Source organism: Metopolophium dirhodum, chromosome 6 (genome assembly GCF_019925205.1).
Source record: "Metopolophium dirhodum isolate CAU chromosome 6, ASM1992520v1, whole genome shotgun sequence".
Lineage (NCBI taxonomy): Eukaryota > Metazoa > Arthropoda > Insecta > Hemiptera > Aphididae > Metopolophium > Metopolophium dirhodum.
Window position 1 is genome coordinate 6,912,614 of NC_083565.1, and position 15,906 is coordinate 6,928,519.

The following is a 15,906-nucleotide window of genomic DNA, read 5'->3' on the forward strand; positions in this document are numbered from 1 at the left end:
CAGAACTTCAAGTTGGGCACCCGTAGGTTTCTGCCATGCCCGGGTGAGGGATGGGGTGGCATCTCTCTCCGGACACCGTGACTTTCCCGAAGAAAAATGCCACCCGTGGCTGGGTTCAAACCAGCGTCGGTGCGCGTCACAACCGACGCCTTAGTCCGCTCGACCACTCCACCCCTTAAAATATATTGTTACAGATCTATCATATAATAATGATTGTAAATCATTATCACGTAAGTTGCCAGTAACATAGTTGAAGTTTATGTATTATTAGATTATACATTGTACAGTATATACAATTGTTTATACAGGGCGGTTCTTTTAAAGGTAAACAATCTCGGAACTTACTTACGTTTTTGAACTATTTTTAAACATTCGGTATTAGTTTATTTTTCAACTTAATACTTTTTACTGTTTTGAATCAGAATATATTTTTAATTTCATACTCCAAGACAGAATATATATAGTTATAATATTTACGATAAATAAGATCAGCGCGGAGTAGTGAAAAAATTAGGGGTATACCTTGTGAAATATTAGTCATCCAATTATGATCATCTAGCCTTTAAATATCAAATAATAACTAATTATGTTGTTCATTTAAAATTAAATTTTTACATATTGAAATCCTTACAAAATATGTTTATCCCTGGAATAATAAATTAAAAATGTATTCTATCTTTCAATAGAAGGTAGAAACATAAATTAATTATAAAGATATAAAAATGTAAAAGTAATATTTTTTTAAATAAAATATTGTTTTGTAATGACTTCTGCCTCAACGAAAATCGTAAATGCTGTTCGAGATAATAACGATTTTTAACTAATAAAAGAATCGTTCTGTATTGTAAATAGTATATTAAAATATTATAATTATATTGTATGACTGTGGAAATAAACTGTAAGGGTACAATTTCAGAAATTAAGTTTATTAAGATAAAAAAAAAAAAAAATTTGGAACATCTAGAAAAATGGAAATCAATGTTATCGATGCGTAATTAGTGTCCAGGGTTCCTCGAATGTATGTATAATTAACGAATGTTATGCTGTTATTTTAAGATTTTGAGGTTCAGAAAAAATTGTATACACTTATACCTATTATACTGCTTGATAAATATCACTGTATATTACAAGGTACGTCATATAAATTTATATTTAAAGTAATTTTTAGCGATTAAACACACACATATTTCACAAAAATTATAGAAAGTAGATAATATCAAAATATGATTAAAAAAAAAAATTACTGACAACTGTTTACAATTAAAAGTATCATCGCGTTTATTAAAACGTTGTTACGTAAAATTACAAAATAAACGTACAACATAACAACAATTTATTTAACACAAAGTATAATAGTAATTATAAGATTCCGTGCTAAAATTGTTAAGTATCAGGTAACACGGACACCCATTAAACGACGTTTAAGTCCCGTATTTAGTTTAAAATTAAACCCACTATCATACTACATAATTTTATTCGTTAACTTTATTACGCATTACGTGCATCATGTCTCATCAATCTAAATAATATGATATTTAAATAATGATAATTTAAAAATTTACTATTATCTACAACTAAAGTGTAATAAAAAATAACGCAGTAGTGTTGTAAATTTCACATAGGTACCCGTTAAATAATAATAAAAAAAAAAAAAACAAAATACAATGCGCGCAACAATATATTTTTCACGAAAGTTATGCAATATAAAATATCTTAATAAAATATACAACTTTGACTTTAACAATAAAAATACATCTATGGGTACAATAAAATTCCGTGGTAGCAAATTGAATATCTATAGTTTGTTTTTGAGGTGGTGAAAAGTAGAGATTTCCCAGTATTTTTTAAATTAATCGGTAAAAAAAAAAAAAAATGATGAACATTAACCTGAAATTTTTTTTAACATACCTATACCTAGTTAACATAGTTTTTGGGCTAGGTACAACTTTTTTTTTCCAACCAAGTTTTTTGCGTAACGCTTTATTTTTATGGAAACATGAATTAAAAAAAAAATATATATATTAAGAATTAATCTATGGTTCTTAGTTAAAAGTCCTCACTACTATATATATTATATTTCCACTGCACTGTACCCAAGGACATAATATGTTTTTGAAAACTACCGGAAAATTTTTACTTTTGACCCCCCAAAGTACCAACTAGATTCACTTTCCTATCAGAAAATATACTGTTGAAGAAAATCTAAGCATTTTTGATGTACTAAAAGGTGATGACAATATTAAAAAAAAAAAACACACATCATTGTAAAATCAATACATTTATCACTCCGCTCGGAACCTAAAATAATACACAATTTAAGATAAATTTAAAAACGAAAGGTAAAGTGTCATAGATTAAACATTATATACTGTTGTAGTTGGCATATATTTAATAGATACTAAATAAATAGTTTGGCATACCTATAAAGAGTAGTTATTAATATAAAAGATTTTAAATGAAGATTGAACCTATGAGGGAATTATAGAGCTGATAGGGGAGATAATTATAGGTATTGAAATATTCGACCATGGAGAAATGGTACATTTAGTGGTTCATGCATTTAGAATAGAGGAGAGAAGAGAAATTAGTGGGATGATGATAGAATTTAAATTTAATAACATGGTAGGGACAGTTTCTGGCGGTAAATTTTCGTTGGACGTGACTTCTACGTACGTTTTTATCATGGACTGGGTGTGAGCTTCTAGAACCTTGGTTGTCGGAACCATAGGAAATGTTTTTTTTGTCTTTACTATTCGAATGAAAAGAATGTTTCTTGTTTGGGGTTAATTGTAATTTTTATAAGACGGGTATTCTTCATAGTTGGTTGGGTGGGCGCTGGATCATAGAGTTCATTTGGTCGGTAATTCAAGTGACTTTGTGCAGCCTTCGATAAAGTGATCTAGGCTCCATATAACACAGCATATGGTGGGTGGCAGCAATGTCTCAGTGTGCCCGTATGACTGATACCTGTAAATAATAGTTTTCCTGTAAATTACATTTGATTAAACGCACGTAGGTTCTTATAGATGCCTTATTACTAAAACGTATACAATACTATTATTTAAAAAAAAAATAATCAGATTGAAATAAAATCAATTAAATAATGATTGTAAGAGGTAAGTGAACGAATTAAAAAAAAAAATAGCGCAATAAATACGCGCGAATGATTAAAGGAATTAATATTGTAACATAACCTTACAACCTGTAGATTTAAATCGATTAATTTTAATTAAAATCTTAATCGAATCAAACATTTGTTATTTAATTCGTACACACGAAAACAAAAAAAAAAATACATTAAGGTTAACCTGATGTAACTCACTAGTGTTATTTACGCCTCTTACTGTATAGCTGAATTCGAAGGTATATTTATTGGTAAGCTCGTTCGGGGAAAATATCTCTTTATATCAACAAAGCTATTGTGGCTAAAAATTGGTTTAGTGGTTTTTATTTAAACTCAATTTGTTTATCCACGTCAAGACGAATAAATAAACGATTTATTTTAGAGCTAACCTTTCGCGAGCTGCACAAACAGATAAAATATATCTAAAACTATCTTGATTTAAGGGTAAATCAACTTACAATTTTATACTCGGTGTGTATTATAGTTATGTTATTAGCGGAGATTTTCTGATATATAAATATATATGATTTATTATTTTCACCAGGTAAGTACCTACTCTAAATAATTATGTTAATACATATACGATTTAATGTTGTATAATATTTAATATGCAGAGTGCAGACAATTGACTTAACGATAATTGTTGTTCTTTTATGCTGTTTTAAATATTAATGAATCTATATGTAGCATATATTGTGTAGGTTGATATTGCACATTGCGCAATATACCGATGGCCCCAAGTGGAGTTCGAATAGATAGTTCAATATTAGACTTACCTGAAATTAGATACTTGCTTACCCCATATAAGCAAAGTTGACTGATAATGTTTATATAAATCATGAAAACCATTTAATTTTGCACCCACGTAGGTATTAGCCATTAGGTAACTATTGAGCAAGTACAACTTCAGTTATGATTCGTAACACATAGCAGGTAATTAGTAATTATTATAATGGACCAAATGTACTACATAAAATAGTTCCTCGGTGGCCGCGTCACTACAGTACGATGGTTTAGCTGTTGTTTTCTGACGGCCCATCATAGCTCAACTAAAATTTATGAGACGTCTCTACTGTCTATTCGTATCTACAAGAGACGGCAGCAAAAGTAATTTTCCAGATTTGATGACGACCAGTCGCTACTGCCACGAAACAGATTACAGCAAATAATAACCCAAATTACATATCATTTATAATAATTAAGAAGTATCCTTTATAACGTGGCGTATATTGTGGTATGTGTAATGTGTATATTATATGGTGACGTTCATCGATTTCGTTTAATGAATCAGATAATAATTATTTCTTTAAACCATGAAAATTTCTTTCAGAACTAAATGTGCCATATTGTACCAATAAGTGAATGTTTATTAAATATATATAGGTATATTGTTAAATTTAGTTCTAAAAAGTTGTTGTTAAACTGTGATAAAATGTTGATAAGTATAATATTTTCCTTATAGTATACATTTTGATGATTTACATCCTTCATAATAATATCAGTATCACATGGAAAACATATTACATCAAAATCAATTTTTAAATTAAGGTAGGCACTAATATAGACGGTGAAAAAATGGGGCAGTAATCGTCTCTTTCATAAATCAGCGTAACAGTATTTTGCTGAACTAAAAAAAAATAAAAGCTTAGGTACTTAGATCTTATTACTTAAATAAGAACTTGTTAAATTATTTGCTTACCTCTAATTCCAGCATCATGTATTTTTTTTTTAGCAATATGTTACAAGAATAACATATTATATTTGTTTACAAAATCAAAAACTTTTTTATGTCTAATAAAAATATAATTAACTCTTGTTTAAATTTTCAAGAACGAGTTTATTCACTAAAAATTGTATAGACATTATATTGGGACACATGGTTTTCGATTTGACGAAACATAATGTTATGGAATCGCATCTGGAATATAAGTATACAGAATAAATAAATTGCTTTAGTCATTTCAAAATTCATATTTTGTACATAATTGAATTCTATATTTCTCTTCCACTGATTTTATCTTAAAAAATGATTTATACAGACATTTCAAATTTGCATATTTGTACTCCATTAGATGATGTTTGAGTATTTTTAGAATAATTTATGATCACAGTAAAATTAAAATATAATTAATATTAGGTGACTTTGATATATTATAATAAAAGTACTTAAAAGTTGAAAGTTAAAATACCGTTATATATATAATTCTTGTATAATAAAATATAATAACTATAAGCACTAAATGTCAGAAACTTGTTTTTTCTTTTAAATTTAAATTGAATCAATATAATAAGTGGATAAAATAAATGTGGTTTGCTTACATTTTATGTTTAAAAAATATGAATAATATGAATGATAAATAAAATCCGCTAAAAAACAATAAAATTCCACGCGTATAGACAATTTAATTTAAATACTTACCGAGTACATTGATTCTCGGTTCTATTAAAAAACCCGAACATGACAAAAAAGTCCTACACTGTGATATCATATTTACAGGAATTGTATAATGTCCGAGTATCGAGATTCATTTAATTAGGTTTCTATGATATAAAAAACAATATGTACGATTTAAAAAACATAACTGGTGTAATCAGTGATAGCATAATTAATTATTTTAAGATTTTGAGTGAAGCTATAGGAGCGTTGTGGTTTTATGATAATACGATAGTATTTATACACATAATTGTTATAATTATATGGTGTACTATAATTACTTCATAAAACACGATTATACTTTACAGACATGGTGTTGTGTTTAGAATTTAGAGGTATAACTAAAAAAAAAGTTGGGTACATTGGTTGTTTGTTTGTGATTATTTTTAACATGCTAAAGTTGTGTTAACAAATTTAACTTATTTTCAAGATATCATACTACATTTTTAAATTAACTTGTCATTTTATAGGATACATACAACATACATATACCTAACCTTTATTCCGTGAAGTTGATGTTAGGTGTTTTAAAAAAAAAACTTTTTACAGTTAAAATGATATAGTTTTGTTTAAACAAATGAATAAACTTTAAATGCTAGCAGGAAATACTAGGATTAGCTAACGGCAGGGTAGGGGGTATAAATCAAAATGTCTTATATAGCATACTAAACATTTTTTTTTCAGATCATGAATTAAAAAATATATGTTACCTACCTTTTAAAAATCAAAAGTGCGTAGTAGTCTTACAACGAACTTAATGTAGGTTAATAAAATAGCAGCACTATAAAATGTAAAAATATGTCTGTACGTCTTACAAAACAACCATTTTGAATTAATTATCAGTACTTAAAGAATAACTTTGACACTAACGTAATTTTCAGAAAAAAATGTACACTCGAACTTAAATAATTGTACTTAGGTAATATGATTGTACTTAAATATCGCATACATAATTCGTTAACCTGATAAAAAAAATAACTGACGAAAACTCAATATTTGTTTTTGATATTGGAAAAAAATTTTATAAATCATTATTCAAAAATTAAATATAGGTGTATATTTAATATTATAGCGATATTATATACATGATCAAATGTTTGCCGATAATGATATTTTAGTTGATATATATATATATATATATATAGTTACTGTCAAAAACTAATGTTTGTGTATTGTGTGTTATGCAGAATGAAAACTGAAATCACGCGTCAAACGCATTAGTACTATACGTTTCTTTTTAATCGAAATTGTTTTGCGTACATGCGAAATGTTTGCTCTAAATTCCACATTAATTCGTGATTAATTAAATAAAAGTCTCGAGACACGGCCGCTGGACCGTTATATTACCGGACTGGAGGGTTTTTTCATTTAGCGCGTGCCAAGCATGACGCTACAATGCTACATAGTTTAATAATTTTCCAAATTAGAATTTTGCAGAATATTGTGGTGCGTGGTGGAGGGGGCTAGACTGCATGGGACTGCAGTTTTAATGGAAACGGACATTTCGGACCGATTCATTTAAATGAAAATAAATTTAATTATCTATTAAGAAAACAATTATGTGTTCCCAAATTATATTTGGTTAAATTAGTATGATTGAAAAGAATTCTATGTGCATGTGGGGAGAGAGTTCTACCAGTATTTATGATAGGCTTCTTCATGACGTTATGCAAGTATATATGCATCTATAAATTAAAATGTTACCTACTCTTTTCGTGTTATGATTTAGAATATTTTTTACTCATTTTATTTTTTTAGATTATTTGTTGTACAGTTTACTGCGAATTAATGACCAGAAAACATGGTGTCCTGTTAAAATAATTGTGCTTTCATCAAGTATAATAATTTTGAATTCTACTCCATTTTTGATATTTTAAAGACGTAACTTAGCCAATAAGAAGTAAATTTACTACAGTGCAATCCACGATTTTTGTCGTCTCTTCCCTCCCCATCCCGAGCTTTTTATCTCAGTGTCTTATATTATATGGAACTGAATATAATATTTTATTCCGTTTTATTACAAAATCACGACTCGAAAAATATTATTTTCGAATTGTGTATGTACAAGTAGGTACTTGCGCACGGATAGTCCTTGTTTGGTAACGAATGCGATCGGTAAATATAATAGCACTACATTTATTACATTTTAAAGCAGCGCACATATATGCACAGATAATATTATATTTGTACGATGTACATGGTAAATTTATTGCTGCTAATATTTTCTGCACGACTTGGTATAATATTATTATTATTATTATTCCGTTTGACTGATTCTGCTTCATCACATAGTAAACAATTTATACCAACCACCCTGAACCGTATATACAAATACCTAACCGTATATTATATGTAAAAGGGGCCTGAACCGCAGGAATACGGCAGCACCGTGTCTCTATTGTCATCGGAATTGTGTCTTCCATCATCACTGAAACCCAGTTTGCCGGATTCCAAGACATCCAAAGTTCACCGACAGATCTGCTGCCCGATTGAACATTGTCAACCATAATAAGACAGTTTATACACTATATAGAGGTATTATAAATTATTATTATTATTATAAAGTATACGTATATTTTGTTATTATTTATGAAATTCGTCTACATTAATAATAATGAAAAAAAAATTGTAGAAATAGGCGTATTTTATTATACCTATGTATAATCAATCAACGACTTTACAGCGGATTTTAATCTGAAAATATAACATATATGTTATTATATATACTATATAATTATGTAGGTACTAGATACTTACTACCTAATATTCTATAAGTGTAAAAAATTAATTAATTTATAGTATTTTACCTACCCATCGTATTTACTATTTACTATATGTCTATAAATCTCTCTTCAAGTTTTAATTAATATTATTGTCACCTGTTGGTGAATTGGGGAAATTGTTTATAAAACCTTACGGTGAAATGAGAATGTTTTCAAAATATTATACAACTAGAATATTTGTTGGCAAATTGGGTATGAACCGTTGGAGTTATTATATTATGATCCATTTTATTTTTTCTTGATGCGGAATGTCTTGCGATTAGTTAAAACGGTTTGTTTTCTAGGTCATTGTATGCAAAATAAATTATACAAAAGCATAAGAAATTAACGTATGTTATGAAAAATAAAATTATTATTATTATTATAACAAAATATATTATATTAAATGGGTTACATGTGTAGTGTAAAACAATATAAATATAATATAATACCAACCACGAACAAATTTTTGGCTTCCCTCAACCACACTCATACGTTTCTCTTCAAAACTATAGAGCATGATTTATATATTATATATTTATGTCTAACAAAGTTACTCTTTAATCTTTATTCGATAGTTGATATTGAATTCATCATCGAAGAGCCTCAAATGTTTTTATATATAATCTGTTTCAAAACTTTAACAAATGTATAAGTAATTTATTTTTCAAACGGAAAATATGGGATTAAAGTTATTCCCAGCGTGGTAAGTATCTATAGGTACTTAAAGGCGAGTTAAAAGTTTTTAAATTCTGAGTGAGCTGTGGAGCGATGAATGTTGGTATTGATTTTACAATGATGTGTGTTCTTTTAAATTTTCTGTTGTGTCTATTATTACCTTTTGGGGCAGTAAAAATTATTCCATTTACTAATTCGGCATCTTTTCTGGTAGAAAAGTGAATCTAGTAGGTTATTTTTTTATGGAGGAGGGAATGGGGGGAGGGGTAAGAATTAAAAGTAAAAATGTACAGTAGTTTTTAGAAGCGAAAAAACGGAGATATTTACGGAAAACTAGATTTTGACAAAATCGATCTTGTTTTTGGGGTAATTCTAAAAAAATAACTGTAGATGAAATTTTCACCGAATGTTTATATATTATCATTTTCTATACACCATACAATTTTCAAAATATTTTGGAGCTATTTATTTAACTTGACGATTTAAAACAAGGTTTCTCATAAGTATATTATAATATGTAAGGTAACAAAAATCTACAAATTATTTAAATTTATTTGAATACAAACAGTCTGTAATTTAATTTTAACAATAATATTGTACGCGGATGTATATATTTAAGACATGAGACAAGTGAGGAAAGTAGCCATCCTGCAATGCTGACACCTTACTTGGAGATTTAGTATAGTTTTGATTATTATAAAAATGTATAGGTTTAAGTCACTATGTTCTTTTTAGCCTGTAAGGAGAGCTTCCAGAAATTTTTTCGGAATTTAGCTCTGATATTAAGGGGTTTTGATGGTTTGTTAGTTGGAGCGGAAACATTTGTACGGTACCTTTGCCACCTTTGCCACCCTCCATAGTTGGATGCCGTATGTTCAGATAGGCATCAACGGAGTTTTGTAAAGGAGTAGCTTTATTTTTATGCTGAGCTTAGAATGTTTACCGAGTAAGTAACAGAGATTTTCACCCTGAGTTGAGAAGGATTTGTTAAATTTTTCTATAGTCAGCCCAGGTTAGATTTTGTTCTAAGATTAATTCTAAGTAGCGAGAGCTTGCGGGATGTTGTATGGCTACAGACTAATAAAGGTTACAAAGTACCACTATTCCTATTTTTAAGATGAAAATCAAATATAAAGATTTCTCATGATTAATTTTTATTTTCCATTTAGCGTACTAGGATGACATGAGGTCTAAATGATTTTGTATATTCCCTCTAAGCACCTACTGTGCAGCACGACGGCACCCACATGCCCAACTTTTTAAAAAAATTCATCTTAATAAAATTTATCTTTACGATTATTTGACGTTTAATCCATTTCAAAATTGAATTGTGTTGGCCCCGCGGAATGTGATTTCCGTTTTTAATGCATGTGATATATTTATTGTGGCCCATAATTTCTAATTCAAATGTTTACCGAGTCTATTTTTACGCACTTCGTACAGCGACATAAATTAATAATATTTTGACACCCGCAAACCATATAGCCAAAAGATACAATTTTAATTTCCAACTATAAATCATTCGTGATCATACGTGAAATTACTCTGCGAATTGCTCAACTATACTTTAACAAAATAAAAATGCAAAATGTTGTTATTTACGTGAACAGCTGTCAATTAAACCACGGATTTACCCGTGAAACTTATGTTTTTATCGGTTTTTTCCGATGTTCTTACTATTAAGGTAACACTATGACACTTTATTAGAAGAAAAGCAAATGTTGTTACATTTATATTTATTTTTCTGACAAACTGCATGCAACACACTACAAAGGTAAGGACAAAGAAGACACATTTAAACATAGTAATATTATGTACAATATAACAGTAACTGTTAAACTTAATCTTAGCTTACATTAGTTTGGTTGAAATTTAAATTTCATAAAATGAATATAAATGAGTCTTAACACTTGACTTGACGAATAGAAAATGCCCCTGTATGCATCGAGTTTACCGGCCAGTTGTAAAATATATTACTATAGTGTATACGATTTTTATTCTTGGAAATAGTATTTTGTCAGCTGTCTAAATGTAATGTGAAATAATTGTTAACTTTTAGTGAGCTTTTTGCTGTACGGTGAAAAATTGACCTCCAGGGATAACGGTAGAAACATTCAATTACTTTTTTCAAGGGATGATTAATGATGTTGCTAGTTTTCTTTGACTGTTTATAATGCTATTGTGTCATAGTGATCGCAAGAACGCTTATCTGTTAGCCAAATTAAACAAAAACAAGTGAATTATACTGATTTCTCTTAACTATAAATTAGCCAGTTCCTGAAATAATTTTCTTAATTAACAGTTTGGTAAATATTGAATGGTTAATAAAACTAATACTGACGACAATTACTATGAACAGCGATGATTGAAACTTAAGTTATTAAGAATTAATCTATCCAAAAATGTTTACGTGCAACTGTATTTACACAATAATAAATCAAAATAATTAATTGTTAAATCCCTACTACTAAACATTTTTTGTTTTAAAATGATAGTCTTATGTGAAATTAAAAAAAAACTTATTTATAAAATTATAAGTAGTAAAAACATTATATATTTAGCCCTTTCTGAATCGTATATAGTATCTATCTATATATATTATATTATTATATGGATAGAGTCAATATTTATTGATCCTTCGTTGTTAACAACTTTCCTCAAATGAACCTCATTTAACATCTTTGACCACACTGCTGTGAAAGTTCCTGCGGTCACTATTATAATTTAGACATTTAGTACGCTGTTTAGAGTTTACCTTTGATATATAATATATTATAGGTACATTCAATATTTAAAAGGTATGCAAAAGGTAGGCCCTTAATCGCTATTGAGTATTGCTTCAAAATATTCTTAATCTAAATATGAATTCAGGAATCATAAAAAACAAAAATAGATATGAACCATTGTCATTCAAATATTTTCTTTTATATGTTTTGTTTGACTCTGTTTATTAATCTCAAAATACTTTAACAAATTGTCTAAATAAAATAAAACAACCAATATAGAAATGTATTACAAATTAGTAGCTTTAGTGACTGTGTATGGGAACCCTTTTGCGTTAATAATTGCGCAAAAATAGTGGTGTCTTGAAAGTTATAAATAACCGCATTTGATAATCAACGAAGTTCTATAAAGTTTCTTCCAAATATTTTGATGATTTCAGTACTTTTTCTTTTATCACTTATTGAAATTCCTGAAAAATTCAAAAATTATCATTTCAAAGTTGTGAATGCAATCATTAACCAGATTAAAATTTGATTATTAATTACGTTTCAAGGAATACCTAAACTTACCAAAACATAATTTGGAGATCACAGTCAACTAAGGATCTCTACTAAGAATATAATAATTTTTAAATATATTGATTTATCATTGCTTATTTATATGTAATTTTAATAACTATAACACATCGCTATCCATCCCCGATATGAGTGCCAACTATAATAGTGCCAAATATTATATGGTATCTAAATAATGTCTGGATTTTTATATTACTGTCTATTGACCATTAATATTTGTAACGTAGGTATATGACATACTTTTTATTCTGTACTATACGTTGATACAAATGGACAATAGGATCGTTACCAATCGATTTTATTGGTCAGCTGTATAATCTTAAATCTACTGCAGCTATGCCATTGGCCATTGATCTGAAAGTTGCATGTGCATCAGTGGCTACTCATTGAGTGTTTAAAATAAGTGTAACAGCGGCAATCTGCAATCTGTAATCTGACACGTGACCAAGTGGAGTGATCAAGTTATCGAGAGGGGTTTTGAGTTTTAAATCTTAATGTGTTTTCCCATTTTACAATGATTTCTTACAATTGAGTAACTATACCTACTTTTTTTTTTTATTCTGATTGTACTTTGATGCAAAATTGTGAATTTTAATTGGCGTTTACTGTGTTAGGAATAAGATATCGGATTTTATTACCTATTATTTTCAAGTCAAAACAAATATGAAAAAAAATTTACAATTGAAGACGATGAGTTGAATGAGATATTTTAAAATCCACAAAAGTTAAATAAAGTTTTAATTTATATTCAATAATAAACTGAATGTTATTAATTTTTGTTAAGTAACAATTAGTTCAGCTATTAGCATATTATTTTGGTAGATCAGCTCATGATATGTTGATTTTAGTTTGTAACTAAACAATCTCAGCGGAGGAATGTAGGTCATAAAAAAAAAAAAAAATAAAGCATATGTTTCTAATTAAGTACCTAATATTATAACAGTTTTTATTTTAATTGCATACAATAGAGAAGAATTTAACAAACTCATGCAATTACAAGGATTATTAAATATATAGGTATCATGTAATTATAATCATACAATATCATGTTTCATTAAATTAACATAAAATAAATAATATAATATATTGTAAAAGTATTTTAATGATTAACCAACAAAAAAAAAAAAAAAAAATGCATCACTAGTAAGATTCATTAATAAAAACTAAAATATTATAACTAATAAGTATTACTATTGCCGCTGTTTACTATTGGTATAATATTGTATGTTAAAGCGTAACAATGTAGCACGACTTTAAACGATTTTTTTTTTATTCTGTGCGTTGAACAAACGAGTTAACTACTAATCGCGAGATAGTAAATTAACTATACCACAGCGAGCGATTATCGAGGTGAATCATTAGCGGTTGATTGCATATTAATATATTATCATAATATCTATATGTTATCTACGTAATACATTTGACGTGTGTTGAACGTGCACAGTGGATACGATATCGTACGTGGACATAGAGTGCCCCTAACCCCAATCCACATTCGATTGATATGGTGTCGACAAACAAACAGTCAAATCATCTGCACTTGACAATATACCTAATGCGTGTATACAATTCGTATACGATAACAAGAGCATTTCTAATCGGCGGCTAAAATACGCAGTGGCGGTTTTCGATTTGGCCCATTGTAATGTTGTATAATATTAAATAGTTGTCACTTTTTGTATTCATTATCATTATTGTTCTCCGTGCCATGGCATTGCGAAGTTTAATCGTATAGTTTATGTTTAAATCAACAACCACGGCGTAGACTATTGTGCGCAGTTATTACTATTAGTTATTACTAACGGAAGATGGATGAAAAAAAATTACCGAAACTCGCTTGTTACTATAATTATTATTATTAAATAATTAATTCAGTCTGCTGTTACGTGATCATAAAAAACATTACCGATGACTCAATTATCCCATATATCATTAACTAAACGAGACACGAGTCTGCGCGCGCTGAAGTTAAAAAATAGTTAAAAAGTTAAAAAAAATAAAGTGTGAGAAAAAGATTTTGAAACATTATTCTATAAAATTGGTTAGATATTTCGTCATTTCAAATTAAAACAATTAGAAAATAGGGCTATTTCGCCACTTTGCAGAATACATTTTTTTCAACGTGAAGTTGTCTTATACGCACAGTAGTAAATCATATTATACAACGTATATCTACGACGTAAAAAATATCAAATTTAATATGACAATCACGCAAGGCTGGGAAGTTAATATTTTTTTAAACTCAATTTTCACCAATAACGAAAACATAAAAGTTAATTTAATTATAGGTTAACTTAGTTAAGTTAAAAGTCAATGTTTTTATACAACGTTAGCGCACTTAATTTTTTCCAATTCAAAACTAAATTATGGACATAGTATTCATACTTTATACAGTATTCCCATATTAGTTAGATTGGAAAAATATAAGATTGTTAATTTTAACAATTCTTTTCATTTTTGACATGAAAACGAAATAGACTGAAATAGTGAAATGTAATAAAATTAAAAACTAAATAAATCAACTCAACTTACTACTTAAAATAAAAAAATAATTCGTTAATTTCACGTTAATTAAAAAAGAAATGTATTAAGTTAATAGTTATGTTAATGCAAATCCAATAGAGCCTAGTTAAGTTAAAAAGTTAAAATTAAATTAAATTTTCAACTCGTTAATGCCCAGCCTTACTGAATTACATAATACAGCTAGTTACGGTATACGTACGTCGTACATGGTTTTATAACTAACATACAAATAACTACAATTTATTTTAAAACACTTATAAATAAAACAATTTACTCTTTATGACATTTATGTCTCTGTGCATACTTAAATAGAATGGGGTGAGTAATTGTTACCAGTGTAGTACTGTAGTCATTATTACTTAAAAAATAAGAAGCATTAAGCATTAACATTTTTATTTTATTATATTTAAAACGTCTTTATAAATGTTTAATTACTTAATATTAAGGACAATAAGTTATCCCTTTCTCGATAATGTGTTTTTAAAATAATTAAGTGAATGTATGACAAAAATAATTAACAATTATTATCTGTTACTATAAGATAATTATTTAATTATGATGACACGGCGTTATGGATAGTCGTTTTAGCTACACCGCTGTCATGCGATCTATTTTCTGAGTATTTTAATTTAATAATATTCATCAAAGTATGATATTAGTATTATTTTAAGTGTGCAAGACTATTATAATCAACATGAATTAAAATTTATCATACAAAGCTATAATTCGAATTATTACAAGTAACTCAGGGCGAGAAAATCACCAGTAGTTTTTGATCGTTACCTAAGACTTTGTTTTAATTTATTATTAGTGAATGTAGTGAAAAAAAAATATCATTAAATATGCTATATTTGTAGCACAGAAAATGTATTGTTGTAATGTGTTTGTATTTATTTTAACTAATTGAATGTTTCTAACTTCTGTGTATATTATGTAAAATACACAATAATTATTATTTCTAACTCAAAACCACTTTCAATAAATGATACCTTATTGACAATTTATTGAAGAAAACATAAAACGAAAGAAAATAATTATCCTTCAAAGAATTTTTCTCTGTCAATATTTTAATATTTTACAACTTTA

At 28.0% G+C, this 15,906-nt stretch overlaps 1 protein-coding gene across 4 annotated transcripts in view; it reads right to left on the reverse strand.

Moving 5' to 3' along the window:
* LOC132946797 (neuropeptide CCHamide-1 receptor-like) overlaps nt 1-15,906 on the reverse strand; it is a 188,643-nt gene that overhangs the window by 20,091 nt on the left and 152,646 nt on the right. Inside the window, exon 6 of one of the 4 annotated variants that reach the window (XM_061016875.1) lies at nt 1,141-2,967. The exons of 1 other annotated variant lie outside the window; for it this stretch is intronic. The gene's annotated coding sequence lies outside the window, so the exon portion shown is untranslated. Of the gene's footprint in view, nt 1-1,140; nt 2,968-4,890; nt 5,043-11,942; nt 12,192-15,906 lie in introns of those variants that run through there. 2 more of the 4 variants (XM_061016876.1, XM_061016874.1) reach the window with 2 other exon arrangements.